General features: G+C 39.9%; 1 protein-coding gene across 1 annotated transcript in view; it reads left to right on the forward strand.

Annotated features, from left to right (window-relative positions):
• The window catches only part of LHFPL3 (LHFPL tetraspan subfamily member 3), a 534,211-nt gene that overhangs the window by 332,581 nt on the left and 180,626 nt on the right, over nucleotides 1-21,004 (forward strand). The window lies entirely within an intron of this gene.

Consider the following 21,004-nt stretch of genomic DNA (forward strand, 5'->3'; position numbering starts at 1 on the left):
AACATGGATGAATCTTGAAGACCTAATGGTGGAATAAACCAGTCACAGAAGACCAAATATTGTATGATTCCTCTTCTGTGAAATTCCGAGAGCAGTCAAATTCATAGAAACAGAAAGTTGAGTGGTCATTGCCAGAAGCTGGGGGTGGAAAGGGGCATGGGGAGAGTGTTTAATGGGTGCAGAGTTTCATTTTGGGAAGATGAAAAAAGTCTGGAGGTGGTGCTGGCTGCACAGCAATGTGAATGCGTTTAAAATGCCACAGAACTGTACACTTAAGAGTGGTTAAAATGGTAAATTTTATGTTATGTATATTTTACTCTAAGGGCCGTTTTCCCTACTTTCCAGGCTTCTCCTGGCTCCTTACTCCTTCCCAGAATTTAGGTATCCTCGTAGCTCTGGTGCCAGGCCCTTGGTTTGCATTCTGACATCAGTTGGGATGTCTTGACCCAAAGAAGTTCCGGCCATACTGCCTCCAGCATAATAGCATCTTTGGTCTGTTCTCCCAGGGAGTTTGCTCTCTTGCTCTGATGAGTAGACCCCAACCTCAGCCATCAGGCCTCACAGATCCCCTGGGGTCAGATGCAATCTCTCTTCATTCCCCAGTCTGGGAATCTACCCTTCAGTCCTTAGCTGTAAGGTCACTTCACCCCGTCCTGCGTTGACCTCCCCCACCCCACCCCTGCCATAAGACCAGCAGTCTGCATCTTTAGGCATCTTACACATCCTGCACAACTGAGGACCACGCGGGATCTCTATGCTATGCGGAATCAATAAGAACTGCCTCGAGTCCTCTTTTGACATCACTGTGTCATACCACCATTTCATTTTTTCCTGTCCCTTCTCAGTATTGGCTCAAAGATAACCAGGAAAGAGATTACTGATCTCTGTTTTTTTGGGCTTCCTCTTAGCCTACCTGAAGTGTCCATAATCTCTACCCACTCACCCCATTGGCCAAGGCCCAGATTGGTGAGCTACTGGATTCCTGAGGGACCCAGTCAGGGTCCTCACTCTTCTTTACTCACTGCCCATGAAACTGTCTCTCTCCTGATTCCACCGGGAGGAAGGGCTCTCCACTCTTTCTCTTGGGGGGTGGGGAGTATATGGAGCTTCCTATGTGACACATGCTGCAGGCACTGTTAATCATCTCTACTTTGTCCGTTGGTTGACTCTAAGGGTTGAAAATGTCTGAACTGCCTTTACTTTAATATAACTTGCAAATGTGCTTTTGTCTCGGGTCACATGGTGTGTTTGATTATATTTCCTTCCTCTGTCGGTGACCCAAAGGAGAGTATTTTTAGCGTTGAGGTTAATGGATTTGCTCTTCTTAAATTCCATCAGTGGTTTAAATTCATGCCATATTTTAGTTTATAGTTTTGATTTTTCTAGTTTTAATTGCCCTTTTGTCTTGCATTATTTGACTTTATTATGTCCTTTTTTGCCCCCTAAACATCCATCATATTTTCTATTCTGTCAACTTCCTTTTTTTCTAGAGCCCTCCATCCCCCCTGTCCAATCTGTACCAGTCTGTCTCCAGGTCTGCTGCACATTCAGTAACTGGGAGGCTCCCTTTATTGCCCTCCTGGTTTGGATCTACTGTTTCAGGACGCCATGCCTTCCTCTTTGTTTACACCCTCATTTTGCTGGAGTAGGTCGCCAAATAACTCTTAAGAATAGATAGGTGGGTCGTAAACTTTGGATCTTTGTAGGCCTGTGTCTTTACTCTGTTCTCCCACTTAATGAATAATTTGTCTGGGTATAGAATTCTGGGATGAAAATCCTTTGTCCTCAGAATGTTTAAGGAATTGCTAGACAGTTTTGAAGCATCCAGTGTTGCTGATAAGCCTGATGTCAGTGTGATTCTTGTCTGTTATACTGAACTTTTTTCTCTCTAGAAGCTGTTAACGTTACTTTCTTATATTTGGCATTCTACAATTTTACAGTGACATGAGTTATCTGATTTCACTCACCCCACTCAGCATTTAGTGAGTTTTTTCAATCCAAAAATTCTTATCTTTCAGCTTTTATTAACTTCTGGCATCTATTTAATTTCCAAGTAGTTTTCCTGTTCATCTTTTTTTTTTTTTTTTTTTTTTTTTTTTTTTTTTGCGTTATGCGGGCCTCTCACTGTTGTGGCCTCTCCCGTTGCGGAGCACAGGCTCCGGACGCGCAGGCTCAGCGGCCATGGCTCACGGGCCCAGCCGCTCCGCGGCATGTGGGATCCTCCCGGATCGGGATACGAACCCGTGTCCCCTGCATCGGCAGGCGGACTCCCAACCACTGCGCCACCAGGGAAGCCCCCTGTTCATCTTTTTATCATTGATTTCTGATCTTTCCAAATCAAGATGTAGCTTCTAAATCCCAATGTTATTAATTTATTTAGGTTCTTCATCACCAAATTGATATTTATAAGTGTTCTAAAGGCTCAGATTACCTATTGTATTTGTAGAGTAAAAATTCTATACATGTCAATTAACTCGACCTTGTTGATCATGTTACTCAAATCCTTTAGTTTATTTTCAGACTGTCAAATTCCAAAAGAAGTTTATTAAAACCTCCCACTGTGATTTTATCATTTTCTCCTCAAATTTTTAGAAAATTTTTTCTAAGGTGTTGGTCTGTTATGCTTGTACATAACCTGGTGTATAAAGATTCATGGCTTATTTTTCTCATGGATATCATCTTCGGTCAGTACATAAACTTCTTTGTCCCATTAAATGCTTTTTTCCCCTTTATTATAGACTGTTCCTCTTCTTCCATTTTACCCCATATCCTTGATTTAGTAAAAGTTTAAATATTCTAAAACAAATTCCAAAAATCATTAGATGGCAAAAAACTTCAGCATGTGTGTCTGAAAATCGGAATTTTCCTCCTTGGCCCCTTCCCTGGTTACCTAACAAAACTAACAATAATTCCCCAACATAATCTAATATCAGTTTATGTTAAAGTATACCTAATGTTTCTCAAAATGTCTTCTGCAGTTGATTTGTGCAAACCAGAACCCAGTGGACTTGTTGCAAACTAAGACGTTTCTGTGTGACCTAATCCTAAATTCTAAGTGAGCTCCAGATATCGGGTCCCCAATCTGAGGCATATGAAAGAAAAAAAATATTCTCAGCCCTCAAAGCCCTATCACCGCAAAAGCCTCTAGTGCCACTTTGGCTTCCGGAGCCTGCAGCCCACCCACCCTCCATCAATCGACCAATCAGCCTGAAGCACGGCAGCCCACGTGATGCACTCGCGCGTGTGCCTCACCTAAAGTGGAGCCGCTGACTGGAAAGGGGTTTCCGAGCCGGCCTTTTCAGCAGCAGGAGAGGTCCTACGCATTTTAAAACTCCTGTGGTACCAGAGGCCCTTTTCCTCTGACTGGAATACAGGAAGTTGGTGCCGCTGGCGTCGTGGCTCCTCTCATCGCGGTTCTCCGTCAGCTGAGGTCTGGGGAGCGCGGCGTCTTCTGCAATCCTCGCCTTCATCTTGCGGCCTGAACAAGCGTCTCTTCGGCTCGTGTAGGCGCCTTTCTTCCCGGCGCCGCTCATTTCTCTTCAGTTCCTCAGATCTGCGTTTTGGAAGCTATGCTCATCTCCGGGGAAAGCACTCAGGAAAACGTGAAAATGGCTCTGGAGCCCAGGAGAATTGGAAGAAAGGTGGGGATTTCTTCTCATCAAAAGAGGCTGAATCTTAATGGTGCGCAAAAAAAAATTTTTTTCAGTGGAAGTGGTCACCTCTTTATGTTTGGGCTTTCACACTTAATCTGTGCTTCAGTCTAGACTTAGTATTGAAATACAAAAAACATGGGCCCCGGGAGCAGGGGGTTGTCTGTGGAGACAAAGGTGTCTGTGTTCTCCGCGGGTGTAGGCTTGGGGTGCGGACTGGGGGGTAGTCTCCCCTAACAGGCCTTGAATTGTGCGTGGAGCCGTGTTGCAGGCCCTTGGATTTCGTGTGTGCCCTGGCTGCAGCTCCGCGTGTCACACTGAATGGGAGGGAGGCGGGATTGTGCTGGGGTGTCAGGTGGACAGCGTTCACCTGGCGGGGGAAGGCTGGAGGCGCAGCTGCTCAGTAAGCCCGGGTACTGGGGGGTGGAGAGAGCGTGTGTGCGGACAGGGCGTGGAGAAGAGGAAGAGCTAGACCAGGAGAGTGAGGGTGGCGTATGGAAGAGGCAATGCACTAAAGAGTGTGTGAAGTGTGTGTGTGTATGTGTGTGTGTATGCGTGAAGAGAAATACACAAAAAAGAGAGAATTCCTGTGATCACCAGACATCACTAGCTTATGGTTGCGAAGCAGCTTCCTGTGGTCGTTATCTTCCCCAGAAATGTTCCATGACATTATTCTGAGGTGGACACAGGCATATTAAAATGTGCTAAGATCAGGCCATCGCAGGAACGCGGCTGGCCGCAGCAAACCGGGCAGGTAAAAGAGGCAGGGCACCATGCTGCCCTGTTCATCTTCTTTCCTGGGGGCTCTTCCTGAACTTTGGTGAAGGGGGCTCAGAAGGCCCCGTGGAGAGGGGTGGCAAATGGATGAGCCTGGACACGGCCAAAGGGGCGGTAGAGACCCTCATGAAGATACCAACTGACAGAGCCAGGTGGCGACCTGGGCCTGGCGGCCTGCAGATGGCAGGGGTCCCATTAAATGCTTTTGACTTTGAATTCTGCTACTACTGCTTCCTTTGTTTGCATTAATTAGATGTGTCTTTGTCCATACCCTTATTTTCAATCTTTCTGTGTTATTTTTTCCTACCTATTCTTTCTATCTATAAATCTGTTTCTGTTTTGTTATGTTTGTTCATTTGTTCTTTAGATTCCACAGGTAAGTGAAATCATACAGTATTTGGCTTTCTCTGTCTGACTTATTTCTCTTAGCACAATACCCTCCAGGTCCATCCATGCTGTTGTAAATCCATTTATCTACTGATGGGTACTTGGGTGGCTACCACGTCTTGGCTATTATAAGTAATGCTGCAATGAACATAGCGGGTGCATGTATCTTTTCTAATTAGTGTTTTCATTTTCTTCGGATAAAAACCCAGGAGTAGAATTACTGCATTGTGTGATAGTTCTATTTTTAATTGTTTGAAGAATCTCCGTACTGTTCTCCATAGTGGCTGCACCAATTTACATCCCCACCGACAGTGCACAAGTGTTCCCTTTTCTCCACATCCTCACCAACACTCGTTATCTGTTGTCTTTTGAAAATAGCCATTCTGACAGGTGTGAGGTGATATTTCATGGTGCTTTTGATGTGCATTTCCTTGATGATTAGTTATGTTGAGCATCTTTCCATGTGCCTGTTGGCCACCAGTATATCTTCTTTGAAAAAAATGTCTATTCAGATCCTGTGACCAGTTTTTTTTATTAATGTATTTTTTTGGAGTATAGTTGCTTAAAATGTTGTGTTAGTTTCTGCTGTACAGCAAAGTGAATCAGTTATATATATATACATACATCCCCTCTTTTTTAGATTTCCTTCCCATTTAGGTCACTGCAGAGTAATGAGTAGAGTTCCCTGTGCAATACAGTAGGTTCTCATTAGTTATCTATTTTATACATAGTAGTGTATACATGTCAGTCCCAATCTCCCAATTCATCCCACCCCACCCCCCTTCCCCCTTGGTATCCATAAGTTTGTTCTGTACATCTTTGCTCTGACCAGTTTTTAATCATGTCGTTTGTGGTTTTTGTGATGTGGACTTGCATGAGTTTTTTTGTGTATTTTGGCTATTAACCCCTTATCAGATAATTGTTTGAAAATATTATCTTCCATTCAGTAGGTGACTTTCCTTTTTTGTATAGTTTCCTTTGCTGTGCAAAAGCTGATTAGTTTCATGTAGTCCCATTTGTTTGTTTTTGCTTTTGTTTTCCTTGCCTGAGGAGACATAGTCACACATATGTTTGCCATATCTTTGTCACTTTATTTTTTTTTTATTTTTTCCTTTAACATCTTTATTGGAGTATAATTGCTTTACAATGTTGTGTTACTTTTTGCTGTATAACAAAGTGAATCAGGTATATGTTCCACACCTGGAACACAGCCACATCCATTCGTTCACATATTGTCCGTGGCTGCTTTCATGCTACAATGGCTAAGTTGAGTAGTTGTAACAGAGACCATATGGGCTGCAAAACCTAAAATTAAAATTCAGTATCCAGTCATTTACAGATTGTTTGCTGACACCTGGCCTCAAGTTTTCTTGATAATCTTAGCTTGTCTGGTCCCCTCCATTACATTGCAACCTGCTTAAGCCCATACCCGTTTCCCTTGCTGAAACTTGTAACACATTCCACACAAGGAAAGAGTTGAATTTCTGATTGAATGACAAGCATTCATGCAAGAAACATTTTTTTAAACATCTTTATTGGAGTATAATTGCTTTACAATGATGTGTTAGTTTCTGCTATATAACAAAGTGAATCAGCTATACATATACATATGTTCCCATATCTTTTCCCTCTTGCGTCTCCCTCCCTCCCACCCTCCCTATCCCACCCCTCTAGGTGGTCACAGAGCACCAAGCTGATCTCCCTGTGCTATGCAGCTGATTCCCACTAGCTATCTATTTTACATTTGGTACTGTGTATATGTCAGTGTTACTCTCTCACTTTGTCCCAGCTTACCCTTCCCCCTCCCCGTGTTCTCAAGTCCATTCTCCACATCTGTGTCTTTATTCCTGTCCTGCCCCTGGGTTCTTCAGAACCATTTTTTGTTGTTCTTGTTCCATATATATGTGTTACCTTACGGTATTTGTTTTTCTCTTTCTGACTTACTTCACTCTGTATGACAGACTCTGGGTCCATCCACCTCACTACAAATAACCCAATTTTGTTTCTTTTTATGGCTGAGTAATATTCCATTTTACATATGTGCCACATCTTCTTTATCCATTCATCTGTCGATGGACACTGGCTATTGTAAATAGTGCTACAGTGAACATTGTGGTACATGACTCTTTTTGAATTATGGTCTTCTCAGGGTATATGCCCAGTAGTGGGATTGCTGGGTCGTATGGTAGTTCTATTTTTAGTTTTTTAAGGAACCTCCATACTGTTCTCCACATTGGCTGTATTAATTTACATTCCCACCAACAGTGAAAGAGGGTTCCCTTTACTCCATACCCTCTCCAGCATTTACTGTTTGTAGATTTTTTGATGATGGCCATTCTGACCGGTGTGAGGTGACCTCATTGTAGTTTTGATTTGCATTTCTCTAATGATTAGTGATGTTGAACATCTTTCCATATGCCTCTTGGCCATCTGTATGTCTTCTTTGGAGAAATGTCTATTTAGACCTTCTGTCCATTTTTTTGACTGGGTTGTTTGTTTTTTTGATATTGAGCTGCATGAGCTGCTTGTATATTTTGGAGATTAATCCTTTGTCAGTTGCTTCATTTGCAAATATTTTCTCCCATTCTAGGGTTGTCTTTTCATCTTGTTTATGGTTTCCTTTGCTGTGCAAAAGGTTTTAAGTTTCATTAGGTCCCATTTGTTTATTTTTGTTTTTCCATTTCTCTAGGAGGTGAGTCAGAAAGGATCTTGCTGTGATTTATGTCATAGAGTGTTCTGCCTATATTTACCTCTAAGAGTTTATGGTGTCCAGTCTTACATTTAGGTCTTTAATCCATTTTAAGTTTATTTTTGTGTATGGTGTTAGGAATTATTGTAATTTCATTCTTTTACATGTAGCTGTCAGTTTTCCCAGCACCACTTATTGAAGAGGCTGTCTTTTCTCCATTCTTGCCTCCTTTATCAAAGATAAGGTGACCATATGTGCGTGGCTTTACCTCTGGGCTTTCTGTCCTGTTCCATTGATCTGTATTTCTGTTTTTGTGCCCGTACCATACTGTCTTGATTGCTGTAGCTTTGCAGTATAGTCTGCAGTCAGGGAGCCTGGTTCCTCCGTTTTTCATTCTCAAGATTGCTTTGGCTATTTGGGGTCTTTTGTGTTTCCATACAAATTGTGCAATTTTTTGTTCTAGTTCTGTGAAAAATGCCAGTGGTAGTTTGATAGGGATTGCATTTAATCTGTAGATTGCTTTGGGTAGTATAGTCATTTTCACAATGTTGATTCTTCCAATCCAAGAACATGGTATATCTCTCCATCTATTTGTATCATCTTTAATTTCTTTCATCAGTGTCTTATAATTTTCTGCATACATGTCTTTTGTCTCCTTAGGTAGGTTTATTCCTAGATATTTTATTCTTTTTGTTGCAGTGGTAAATGGGAGTGTTTTCTTTTTTTTTTTTTTTTTTTTGGGAGTGTTTTCTTGATTTCACTTTCAGATTTTTCATCATTAGTGTATAGGAATGTAAGAAATTTCTGTGCATTAGTTTTGTATCCTGCTACTCTACCGAATTCATTAATTAGCTCTAGTAATTTTCTGGTAGCATTTTTAGGATTCTCTATGTATAGTATCATGTCATCTGAAAACAAATCCAAATCTGATTTGGATTCCTTTTATTTCTTTTTCTTCTCTGATTGCTGAGGCTAAAAATTCCAAATCTATGATGAATAATAGTGGTGAGAGTGGACAACCTTGTCTTATTCCTGATCTTAGAGGAAATGGTTTCAGTTTTTCATCACCAAGAACGATGTTGGTTGTGGGTTTGTCATATATGGCCTTTATTGTGTTGAGGTAGGTTGCCTCTGTGCCTACTTTCTGGAGAGTTTTTATCATAAATGGGTGTTGAATTTTGTTGAAAGCTTTTTCTGCATCAATTGAGATTATCATATAGTTTTTAGCCTTTATTTTGTTAATATGGTGTATCACATTGATTGATTTGTGTATATTGAAGAATCCTTGCATCCCTGGGATAAACCCCGCTTGATCATGGTGTATGATCCTTTTAATGTGCTGTTGGATTCTTTTTCCTAGTATTTTGTTGAGGATTTTTGCATGTATGTTTATCAGAGATATTGGCCTGTAGTTTTCTTTTTTTGTGACATCTTTGTCTGGTTTTGGTATCAGGGTGATGGTGGCCTCATAAAATGTGTTTGGGAGTGTTCCTCCCTCTGCTATATTTTGGAAGAGTTTGAGAAGGATACATGTTAGCTCTTCTCTAAATGTTTGATAGAATTTGCCTGTGAAGCCATCTGGTCCTGGGCTTTTGTCTGTTGGAAGATTTTAATCACAGTCTCAATTTCAGTGCTTGTGATTGGTCAGTTTATATTTTCTATTTCTTCCTGGTTCAGTCCGGAAAGGTTGTGCTTTTCTAAGAATTTGTCCATTTCTTCTAGGTTGTCCATTTTACTGGCATATAGTTGCTTATAGTAACCTCTCATGATTCTTTGTATTTCTGCAGTTTCACTTGTTACTTCCCCTTTTTCATTTCTAATTCTTTTCATTTGAATCTTGTCCCCTTTTTTCTTGATGAGTTTGGCTAATTGTTTATCAATTTTGTTTATCTTCTCAAAGAACCAGCTTTTAGTTTTATTGATCTTTGCTATTGTTTCCTTCATTCCTTTTTCATTTATTTCTGATTGATTTTTATGATTTCTTTCCTTCTGCTAACTATGGGAGTTTTTTTGTTCTTCTTTCTCTAATTGCTTTAGGTATAAGGTTAGGTTGTTTATTTGAGATGTTTCTTGAGGTAGGTTTGTATTGCTGTAATCTTCCCTCTCAGAACTGCTTTTGCTGCATCCCATATGTTTTGGGCTGTTGTGTTTTCATTGTCATTTTTTTCTAGGTAATTTTTAATTTCTTCTTTGATTTCTTCAGTGATCTCTTGGTTATTTAGTAGTATATTGTTTAGCCTCCATGTGTTTGTATTTTTTACAGATTTTTTCCTGTAATTGATATCTAGTCTCATAGTGTTGTGGTTGTAAAAGATACTTGATACGATTTCAATTTTCTTAACTTTACCAAGGCTTGATTTGTGACCCAAGATATGATCTATCCTGGAGAATGTTCCATGAGCACTTGAGAAGAAAGTGAATTCTGTTGTTTGTTGGATAGAATGTCCTATAAATATCAATTAAGTCCATCTTGTTTAATGTATCATTTAAAGCTTGTGTTTCCTTAGTTATTTTCATTTTGTATGATCTGTCCATTGGTGAAAGTGGGGTGTTAAAGTCCCCTACTATGATTGTGTCACTGTGAATTTCCCCTTTTATGGCTGTTAGCATTTACCTTATATATTGAGGTGCTCCTATGTGGGTGCCAAAATATTTACAATTGTTATATCTTCTTCTTGGATTGATCCCTTGATCATTCTGTAGTGTCCTTCTTTGTCTCTTGTAATAGTCTTTATTTTAAAGTCTATTTTGTCTGATATAAGAATTGCTGCTCCAGCTTTCTTTTGATTTCCATTTGCATGGAATATCTTTTTCCATCCTCTCATTTTCAGTCTGTATGTGTCCCTAGGTCTGAAGTGGGTGTCTTGTAGACAGCATATATATGGGTCTTGTTTTTGTATACATTCAGCTAGTCTGTGTCTTTTGGTTGGAGCATTTAATCTATTTACCTTTAAGGTAATTATCAATAAGTATCTTCCTATTACCATTTTCTCAATTAGTTTTGAGTTTGTTATTGTAGGTCTTTTCCTTCTCTGGTGTTTTCTGCCTAGAGAAGTTCCTTTAGCATTTGTTGTAAAGCTGGTTTGGTGGTGCTGAATTCTCTTAGCTTTTCCTTGTCTGTAAAGATTTTAATTTCTCCATCAAATCTGAATGAGATCCTTGCTGGGTAGAGTAATCTTGGTTGTAGGTGTTTCCCTTTCATCACTATAAATATGTCCTGCCACTCCCTTCTGGCTTTCAGAGTTTGTGCTGAAAGATCAGCTGTTAACCTTATGGGGATTCCCTTGTATGTTATTTGTTGTTTTTCCTTTGCTGCTTTTAATATTTTTTCTTTGTATTTAATTTTTGAGAGTTTGATTAATCTGTGTCTTGGTGTGTCTCTCCTTGGATTTATCCTGTATGGGACTCTCTGTGCTTCCTGGACTTGATTATTTCCTTTCCCATATTAGGGAAGTTTTCAACTATAATCTCTTCAAATGTTTTCTCAGTCCCTTTCTTTTTCTCTTCTTCTGGGACCCCTATAATTCGAATGTTTGTGCATTTAATGTTGTCCCAGAAGTCTCTGAGTCTGTCCTCAATTCTTTTCGTTCTTTTTTCTTTATTCTGCTCTGTGGTAGTTATTTCCACTATTTATTTTCCAGGTCACTTATCTGTTCTTCTGCTTCAGTTATTCTGGTATTGATTTCTTCTAGAGTATTTTTAGTTTCAGTAATTGTGTTGTTCATCATTGTTTGTTTGCTCTTTAGTTCTTCTAGGTTCATCTTAATGTTTATTCTATTTTCTCTGTTCTATTTCCAAGATTTGGATCATCTTTACTCTCATTACTCTGAATTCTTTTTCAGGTAGGTTGCCTATTTCATCTTCATTTATTTGGTCTTGTAGGTTTTTACGTTGCTTCTTTGTCTGTAACATTTTTTTTTTGTTGTTTCAGTTTTTTTTTCTCTTTTTGATGGGTGGTGCTGTATTTCTGTCTTACTGGTTGTTTGGCCTGAGATGTCCAGCACTGGAGTTTGCAGGCAGTTGGATAGAGCCGGGTCTTTGTGCTGAGATGAGGACCTCTGGGAGGCCTCACTCCGATTAATATTCCCTGGGGTCTGAGGTTCTCTGTTAGTCCTGATGTTTGGACTCGGAGCTCCCACCACAGGAGCTTGGGCCCAACCTTCGTCCTGGGAACCACAATCTCACAACCTGGTCGCTGGGGGTTCCTCCCATCCCCTTAGGTGTCCGTGGCCCCCCACCAGTGCCTGATAGTTGCTGTAGTTATGAGGAGATGTGAATTCCATGTCCTCCTAGTACGCCATCTTTACTCCACCCCCTGTCACTTTATTTTAATGGTGATTTTTGTTAACATATAACTGGATTTTCTCTAACTGAATATAATGTATATTGATAGGGAAATTCAGACTTTCCATATTTGTTGCATAACTGATATTCTTTGTGTTGTTCCTTCCATTAATTTTAGGTTTAGTATGAACACACTTTATTTTTTTCTTTTTCCTCTTCTTACTTTTCTTTACAAGTGCTTCTCTAGTTTTTCCCTAGCTTTAAATGGGACAGGATGGCTAGAAGGGGCTGGAGTTGGGTATTTCCTCCCTCCCCCCATGTTGATTAACCTCTGATAAAATCCCAATAGGTTAGACTCTGGTAAAATAGTTTTCCTTGAGGACAGGCCTTGTTAAGATGAACAGACACTCTGGCATATTTCAGAATGGTTCCTTTGCCCCTCTCTCTGCCAGCAGCATGAAGGGATTTTTCTCCAGTCTTTACTGTGGGGATCTGGCAGAGCTCCAGAAGGTAAAACTCACAAATGTGTGGAGGCCACCTTGTGACTGGGTCCCTAGGAGTTTTTACCTCTCAAACTTGTCCACACTGAGCCCCCAGCAATTTGTCAGTTGCAGTTCAGGTTTTCCTACCCCTGCAGTTGTTCCTCAGGTTTCTGCTCATGGGTTTCTGCTCTCTCATAAGTTGTGAGTCTCTGTATCCACCTGTCTATCTCTCCAAACTTGGGGGTAGCAGTTTGCCCTGTGACCTCACTTTCCTGATAGATCTGAGAAAGGTTATTGATTTTTTAGTACAAATTTTTTACTTACAATTAGGATGAAGTGGTGACTTCCAGGCTCCTTGCATGATGGACTGGAAACCAGAAGTCCCTCTTACTTTTCTGACTTGGTCAGTTCTTTCATTGTATCTTGCCCTATTAATTTGGAAGTGCTAATTAATTGTTTTCACTTCTTCCAAGGCTTACCTTCTCACCCCAGCAGCGATAATCACACCTGCATTTCTCTATTAACATATTAAAGGTGTCCTTCCACTAAGGCATTTTCTTTGCATACTCATCAAGTATTCCACAGAGGTGATATTTTTAAGCTGTTATATCTGCACTACCGCTCTCTGCATTGGTGTCCTGGAGCTGGTTTAAACTGACTCATTTCTTCCCAACTCTGTGTTCAATGATATCACTTTGAGAGCTTGAAATTAACCTTGGAGGGAGTATTTACACTGTGAAAATTGGCAAGAACTACAAAGCAAGGCTTTGTTTTTTTGTTTATCATTTTTCCGTAGAATCAGTTGTTAATCATTTCCAACACACCACAGCATTTCTACTTCCACTAAAATTTGTAGGGTTTGCTGGACTGCTTCAAAATTTTAGTTGGGGGATATTATTTTCCCTTTCAGTATGTCTTTTGTTTCAGAACTCTGTAACTCATACTAACCATTTCTTTAGTTAATTTTTGTTGTTGTCATAATGTTCTTTGTAGAAATTTATAAGATTTTTTTAATCCAAGGAATTTATAAGCTTCACCAAGGTATAACTAGGTATGTAAATTTTTTTCCATTAATCACATCTGAGTGTTGGTAACCATTATTAATCTAAAAACTTGTCTTTATCCAAAGAAATTTTCTTCTTTTTTAAAAAATTATATCTCCGTGTACTTCTTTCTTCTCAGAGCTCTTACTATTTACATTTTAAGTTTCTAACTTCCAGATCTCTTGTCCTTTCCCTTATACCTTGGGATTTTGTTCTTTTGTGCCATTTGTTCTTCAGGGTGTTCCAAACCACTATTTCAGTTCTCAACAACACCCATCTTCTTCAGGTCGGTTTTTTTTTTTTTCTTTTTTAAATTGAGGTTGATATTTAGCTCCAGGAAGTCTAATGTATTCTAATTGCATCTCGTTGAGGAGCATCAGTACTTTGTTCACGTTCTCTCCTACTTCTTTCAGTTCTATGGCAATACAGCCACCAGCTCCAGTTCAGCTTTTCCTTTCTCCCTTGGGTGTCTGATTCTCCTTAAAGGAATTATCATTCCTTTGACTCTTCATGATTTATTTACCTTCAGCTTCAGTCAGGACTTAGAGGTTCCCTAGGCCATTGATGTTTGCCATGAAAACTTCTGTTGTGTCAGTTGATAAGCATTGAGCTGGTAGTCGCTGCCCTGAGGTGGGAAGGAGGCCATTCTGGGAACAAGCAGCAGTCCTCTCCGCCTAAGGGACTGGAAGCAATTCAGCTACAAAAATATCTCTCCTCCAGGCCATGAGGTCTGACAGTCCTCCCAGGAGCATAAGCAGAATATGCATACAGGCCTTTGCTGGTCTGGCCCCTCCAGGAGCAGGAAATCTGGAGTCCCCACTCCACAGCCCTCTCCACTCTTCCTCAACACCACAGGGAGCAGAAACTTTGGCTCTCAGGTTGGCACACACTCTCTTAACTTGCCAACAGCCTCAACTTGTTCATTTTTTTTTGGAGGAATGAGTCAGGGATGTGTTCTCAGGCCTTCATCTTCCAATACATTATTTTAGTGGCAAAGCAGTAGACTACATTATAGCCTTACAGCCTGACCCAATGTCATGATGACCAAAGCAACAGGAGGCATGATATTTCTCATTACCTTAAAAATTCCAGGATATCACCTGCTGCCAGCGAGTGATACCACTGGCAGGTAAACCAGACAGGGATATCACTTACAGACAGGCCTTGACAAGGACACTGCTGCATAGCATCTAGCTCTGGCCATGACTCAGCATTCCAAGAGACCACTGAGGACATTGTTACAGCTGGACAAGTTAGGCCAGGTGGGCAGCATTCTCACTTTCTTGACCATTAAGGTCTCATATGCAAGAAAGTTGGCATCCATGATGTAGCTCTTACTCTAGGTTGAAGCAGAGCCAAAATTCAAGTTCAGTAAAGATTGCATCCCAGAACCATTGTTTGCGGATGTATGAACTTACTGCACTAAGGTGGTGAAAATTGTAGGTAGTAACTCTCTACTAGAAGTCAATTTTCAGGTTGGTAGGGCATATCTTATAAAGTACCCCATGAATGCCTCCTCTTTTATTAGCCTTCAGATGGGAGAAAGATCATCATGAGTGATGTTTTTGCTATGTGATGAAATTTCAGTGGCCAGTGCTGATGTCAATATCATTCCAGATTAAGTGGCCCAGCCACAATTCTCATGCTTGGCAACATCTTTAAAAAAATAAATAAATAAAAAACCAAAACGGGGAAGCATGAGTAGCTGCAATTGTGAGATTCTAGCAGGAGCAGGGTCGGCAGTGGCGCGAGGGTGCGAAGGGTGAGTGATATCTACAGGATCCAGTGCCCAGCTAGACTAGTGTCTGATGCTAACCAATATCCTGGTCCCTCCGGGCATTATGATAAAACAACAAAAAGAAGCCTTAGGTCTTCATTCTAAATCTGACACCAAACATTCAACATCCGAGGTGTGCCAGAGGAGCAGTTGCGTCATCACTCAACCACATCTAAAGCACCATTTCATGTCCAACCCAATAAATGAATGTGCCTGACTGCAGATGGATGTAGACCTAAGTTCATGCTCCATTAGGCTTAATTCACTCCAGAGCTCACCACTTCCCAGGGTACATAGTGTTCAGTCAGGGAAGAGCCAGAAGCTTAGGGTTTCTAACCAGCCAGTTCACTGAAAAATATCTTCTGTCAAATTTAGCATTGTATCAGCCTGAAATGAATAAAATAAGCACACACACCCCCTACTGAGGCATGGAAACTTCCTGGTCAAGTGGATCTGCAAAATTGGGACCCTCTAGAAACCACGAAAATGTACTGGCCACCAACCATGCAAGAATAATCTGTAATATTGAAGCAACTGATATCCTGGGAAGACCAGTCTACAAATAGCTCCATGACAACTGGAACTTCAAGGAACTCTTAAGCATTTAACCATCCCTGATAGAGGTCCTGCTGGGACCACAAGAAGAATGTTCCTTCTCTCCCTCTGACCCGTGAGTAGTTTTAGTTACAGAGCTGTGTGCCTTTTCCATTTTCTCTAGTACTTTTTTAAAATCTTTTTGTATACTGGCTCCATTCTGGCTTATAAAGGCTGTGTGGAGTTCTCTATTGATTGCATCTGCATGACTGAAAACACTTCCTGTAGAATTTAAGGAACCATTGTGATCCCCCTCCCCAGTGCAGGAAGAAGAATGCTTAAAGAGAAGAATTAAAGTTTGGAGGGATGTATTTAGCCCTGATACTACCAGGGCAAGCAGGAGTAATTTAAAACCATGAAATGGTGCTTAATTCCAAAAAATGCTAAGAGAGGAGTCTACAGGGACCTTAGAGAGGCCAAAGACCTAGAATGTGCTAGAAATAAAGAAATGTTGAGGGGAGAGCAGGAGTATGAGTGCCTAGAACTCTTTTCCCCTTGCTTCGAAGGGCCAGTTTGGAGGGCTGGTGGAAACAACCAAACACCCATCACCATGAAGAAAGACCCAAGAGCAAGGTTCTTGTCAGCCTTTATAGATCATGTAAACCATACATCACTTCAGGTTTCCAGGCAGTGTTCTAGGATCTGGCACTGAGGAAAGATATGAAGTATCCTCATCTAAAATATGCGAATGGTAAATCATTTTCCCTCTTTGGATTCTTTCAAGGAAATATAACTTTCACTGTGGAAACATCCAGTCCTAATATTTACTGTACTTCCAGTAGAAGAGATGAATAACATACCACACTATTGATGATACAGGGAGCTTGAGTTTGAATCGTATTGTCATATAGCAGAGACATCCCCCGACCTCCTCAGCTTGAGACTATACCCCAGTTCCTATTTCTTTTGCTAGAATTATTATTTTTTTAATCCCTTTTGTCCTCCCTAGTAATTGTAAGTTTTACTGCATATTCCTATTTTGATACTAGTTATCTTCCAAGTCTTAACAGTTATATCTGTACCTTTATTTTATATAGTATTATAATTAAATAACCATGCTCACACACACACACTCACACACACATACGGTTTTACTTACGTTCTCCAGCTTCCAGTCCTCTTTGTCCCAGTCCTCTTCCAACTTTTGGATCTGGTTGAAAGAATAATGGTCTGAGACTAAAAATCTTAAATTTTCCCTTTCAGCAGATTTTGAGATTTCAAAGCATAGGTTGGAGGTTTAAGATTATATGTTCAGTTACACTCAGTAGCCTGTTTCTCCCTTTTTCCCGTATTACAGCAGTTAAACTGGGTACCCTTTTAGATTAGAAGTCCCTTGAGAGAAGGAATTAGATGTGTCTTAATCACCCATTGTCCCCAGAACTGGGATGTAAATAATAGTTACCTGACTGAAGAAACTGTTTGCCAAGGATATGTAAAATCACTTTATGTCTGGCCATACAAGAAATGGCACCTCTTAAGGCTCTCATCAGCTGTTGACAAGAACTCCCTTAACTGGGAATATATTGCTCTAAAGTTCAACAACAGCAATAACAAAAATCGATGAAGTTCCTGCATTTCAGTTTACTGAGATTTTGCTGCCAGTTATTTCTAGGGATGTCATTTTGACAACTCAGGATGCCAACACTTTAAAATAAGTTGGTCCATTTCTTAAAGTTCATGGGAACTCTAGTATTGTTCCACCACAAGACCGTTTCTCAGTAATGGGCTTCTAGCCATGTACTGCAATACAAATATCTGTTGATGTGTCCAATTTTTGCATTTTTAACAACCTGCTTTGACCTTAATTGTTGACTGTATTTAATTAAGTCAAAGACCAGTCTTTTGTCAGATTATCTATATCAGTCTCACCAGTTCTTGGGTGAATCTTTTGTGGTATTCTGATTTTGTTGTTAGAGGAAAGCTCTGTATTTTTCTGAAATAGTAAAAATTAAACTCTATAATTATAAAATGGTTAAGAGATGGAACAACAGTCAGACTGCCCAAGGTGTCAATCCTGGCAGCTGTGACATTTTCAAAGTTACTTAAGCTCTCTGTTCTTGTTTCAACTTCTATAAAATGGGGGTAATAATAATACATACTTCATCGGGTTGTAATGAGGTTTAAATGAGTTGATTCATATAAGAGTGTGTGTGACACAAGTGCTTCATAATGTTAGCTGTTATTTTTACAGTATTAAAAATATTTTAGGAAAATGAAGGCACTACAGGTTTTTGCTCCAGTTTCCCTGACAAATTTATTTTCTTCAACATTGGTTCTAACTACTCATCTCACTGGAGATTCTGGACTCTCAGAAACCTAAATGATGGCTTTGGCTTTATATAACAATAATAATACTATTATTAATGTCCAGAGATCAGTACCTGGGAATAATGGGTAAGAATTGAGGTACTGAGCTCATGCTACACACTAGACCCATAACTAACTCCATGCAGCTACATCTGAACCTCCCAATATACTGCCTGTCTTTGTGAAGGTGGGTTAGAGGTGTGAAGGTTGAGCCCACAGGTCGAATACATCAGTACCTAGAGGTTAGGGGACAGGATCCATATGCACTCTTATTCAAACTTCCAAATGTGCCAAATGGCAAAAGTTTCGGGAAATTATTATTCATCTCTCACTCTGCAGACATCAGAGGTACTCATCTTGATCACCCACAGTTTTAGGCAGGAGGGAGAAAAGATAGTCTTTGGTGTCATCTCTACAGGTCTGGAGCTGTTGAGATGGCCTTGTTGGCTGTAGTTTAGGTGAGTTCTGCCAAGTATTATGCTGTGACCCCAAGAGGGAGCCAGTGCTGAAAGGGAGAAAGTAGGGACTAGCAAGTCTGTGCTTGCACAGAGTCACTGAGAGGAATAGCAAATAGCCCAAAGGATTCCAAAGTTAGGTGTGATTCAAGCTTCCAGCTTGAATATCCAAGGCAGAGAGATGGCCAAGCAGTGGATTTGGTCCTAGCAAGAAGGCCCCCACGTCATGGCCTTTTTGAGCATTGTTTGCTTTGGTCAAGATAATCCACACTCTTGAAACATGACTCAAGCTTGCCTTTAAGGGCTTAAGCTAAAGAATGTATACCGTCGGAGACAGGAAAAATATCAGGACTTCAGAAAAGCAGGCTCAAAAAAGGTCAAACGTTGGTCCCAACAGGAAAGCATAAAGGTAATCAGGAAATCAAGATAGAACCATGTCATGCCCAGAAAACCCAGCAGAGATCCATGGAAGGCCAGCCTTATGTGGCACAGATGCTCAGGGTTCATCCCTTACAATAGATCTACAACTGTATGCCTCTCAGTGTGGACCACAGTAACTACAAATCAGAAGACAGGAACTAGATTATAACAACATGCCCACTCTCACCACTTTCAACATAGTTTTGGAAGTTCTAGCCACAGCAATCAGAGAAGAAAAACAAATAAAAGGAATCTAAATTAGAAAGGAAGAAGTAAAACTGTCACTGTTTTGCGGGTGATATGGTACTATACATAGAAAATCCTAAAGATGCCACCAGAAAACTGCTAGAGCTCATCAATGAATTTGATAAGGTTGCAGGATACAAAATTAATATACAGAAATGCATTTCTCTACACCAACGATGAAATATCAGAATGATAAATTAAGGAAACAATCCCATTTACCATAGCATCAAAGAGAATAAAATACCTAGGAATAAACCTACCTAAGGAGGCAAAAGACCTGTACTCTGAAAACTGTAAGATGCTGATGAAAGAAACTGAAGATGACACAAACAGATTGAAAGATATACCATGTTCTTGGATTGGAAGAATCAATATTGTTAAAATGACTATACTACCCAAGGCAATCTACAGATTCAGTGCAATCCCTATCAAATTACAATGGCATTTTTCATAGAAATAAAACAATTTTAAAATTCGTATGGAAACACAAAAGACCCTGAATAGCCAAAACAATCTTGAGAAAGAAGAACGGAGCTGGAGGAATCACACGCCCTGACTTCAGACTATACTACAAAGTTACAATAGTCAAAACAGTATGATACTGGCACAAAAACAGACACATGGACCAATGGAACAGGGTAGAAAGCCCAGAAATAAACCCATGCACCTGTCATCAATTAATCTATGACAAAGGAGGCAAGAATATACAATGAGAAAAGACAGTCTCTTCAATAAGTGGTGCTGGGAAAACTGGACAGCTACATGTAAAAAAATAAAATTAGAACATTCTCAAACACCATATACAAAAATAAACTCAAAATGGATTAAAGAGCTAAATGTAAGGCCATGTACTATAAAACTCCTAGAGGAAAATATAGGCGGAACACTCTTTGAAGTGTGTTGCACACTTGAATAAATTGCAGCAGTATGTTTTGGCTCTATCTCCTAGAGTAATGTAAGCAAAAGCAAAAATAAACAAATGGGACCTAATGAAACTTTAAAAGCTTTTGCACAGCAAAGGAAACCATAAACATAACAGAAAGACAACCTACAGAATGGGGGAAAATATTTGCAAACAATGCTATCAACAAGGGATTAATTTCCAAAATATACAAACAGCTTATATAGCTCAATGTCAAAAAAAATAACCCAATCAAAAAATGGGCAGAAGACCTAACAGACATTTCTCCAGAGAAGACATACAGATGGCCAAGAGACACACAAAAAGATGCTCAAAATTGCTAATTATTAGAGAAATGCAAATCAAAACTACAATGAGGTATAACCTCACACTGGTCAGAATGGCCATCATCAAAAAGTCTACAAGCAATAAATGCTGAAGAGGGTGTGGAGAAAAGGAAAGCCTCCTACACTGTTGGTGGGAATGTAAATTAGTACAGCCACTATGGAGAAGAGTATGGAGGTTCCTTAAAAAACTAAAAATAGAGCTACCATATAATCCAGCAATCCTCCTCCTGGGCATACATTTGGAGAAAACCATAATTTGAAAAGATATGTACACCCCAGTTTCATTGTAGCATTATTTACAATAGCCAAGACATGGAAGCAACCCAAATGTCTATTGACAGATGAATGAATAAAGAAGATGTGGTACATATATACAATGGAATATTATTCAGTTGCAAAAAAGAATGAAATAATGCAATTTGCAACAACATGGATGGACCTAGAAATTATCATACTAAGTGAAATAAGTCAGAGAAAGACAAATATCATATGATATCACTTGTATATGAAATCTACAAAAGTGATACAAATGAACTTATTTACAAAACAGAAACAGACTCACGTACTTAGAATTCTAACACACTTATGGTTACCAAAGGGGTAATGTAGGGGAGAGGGATAAATTAGAAGTTTGGGATTAACAGA

Source organism: Phocoena sinus, chromosome 9 (assembly GCF_008692025.1).
Source record: "Phocoena sinus isolate mPhoSin1 chromosome 9, mPhoSin1.pri, whole genome shotgun sequence".
NCBI classification, from domain to species: domain Eukaryota; kingdom Metazoa; phylum Chordata; class Mammalia; order Artiodactyla; family Phocoenidae; genus Phocoena; species Phocoena sinus.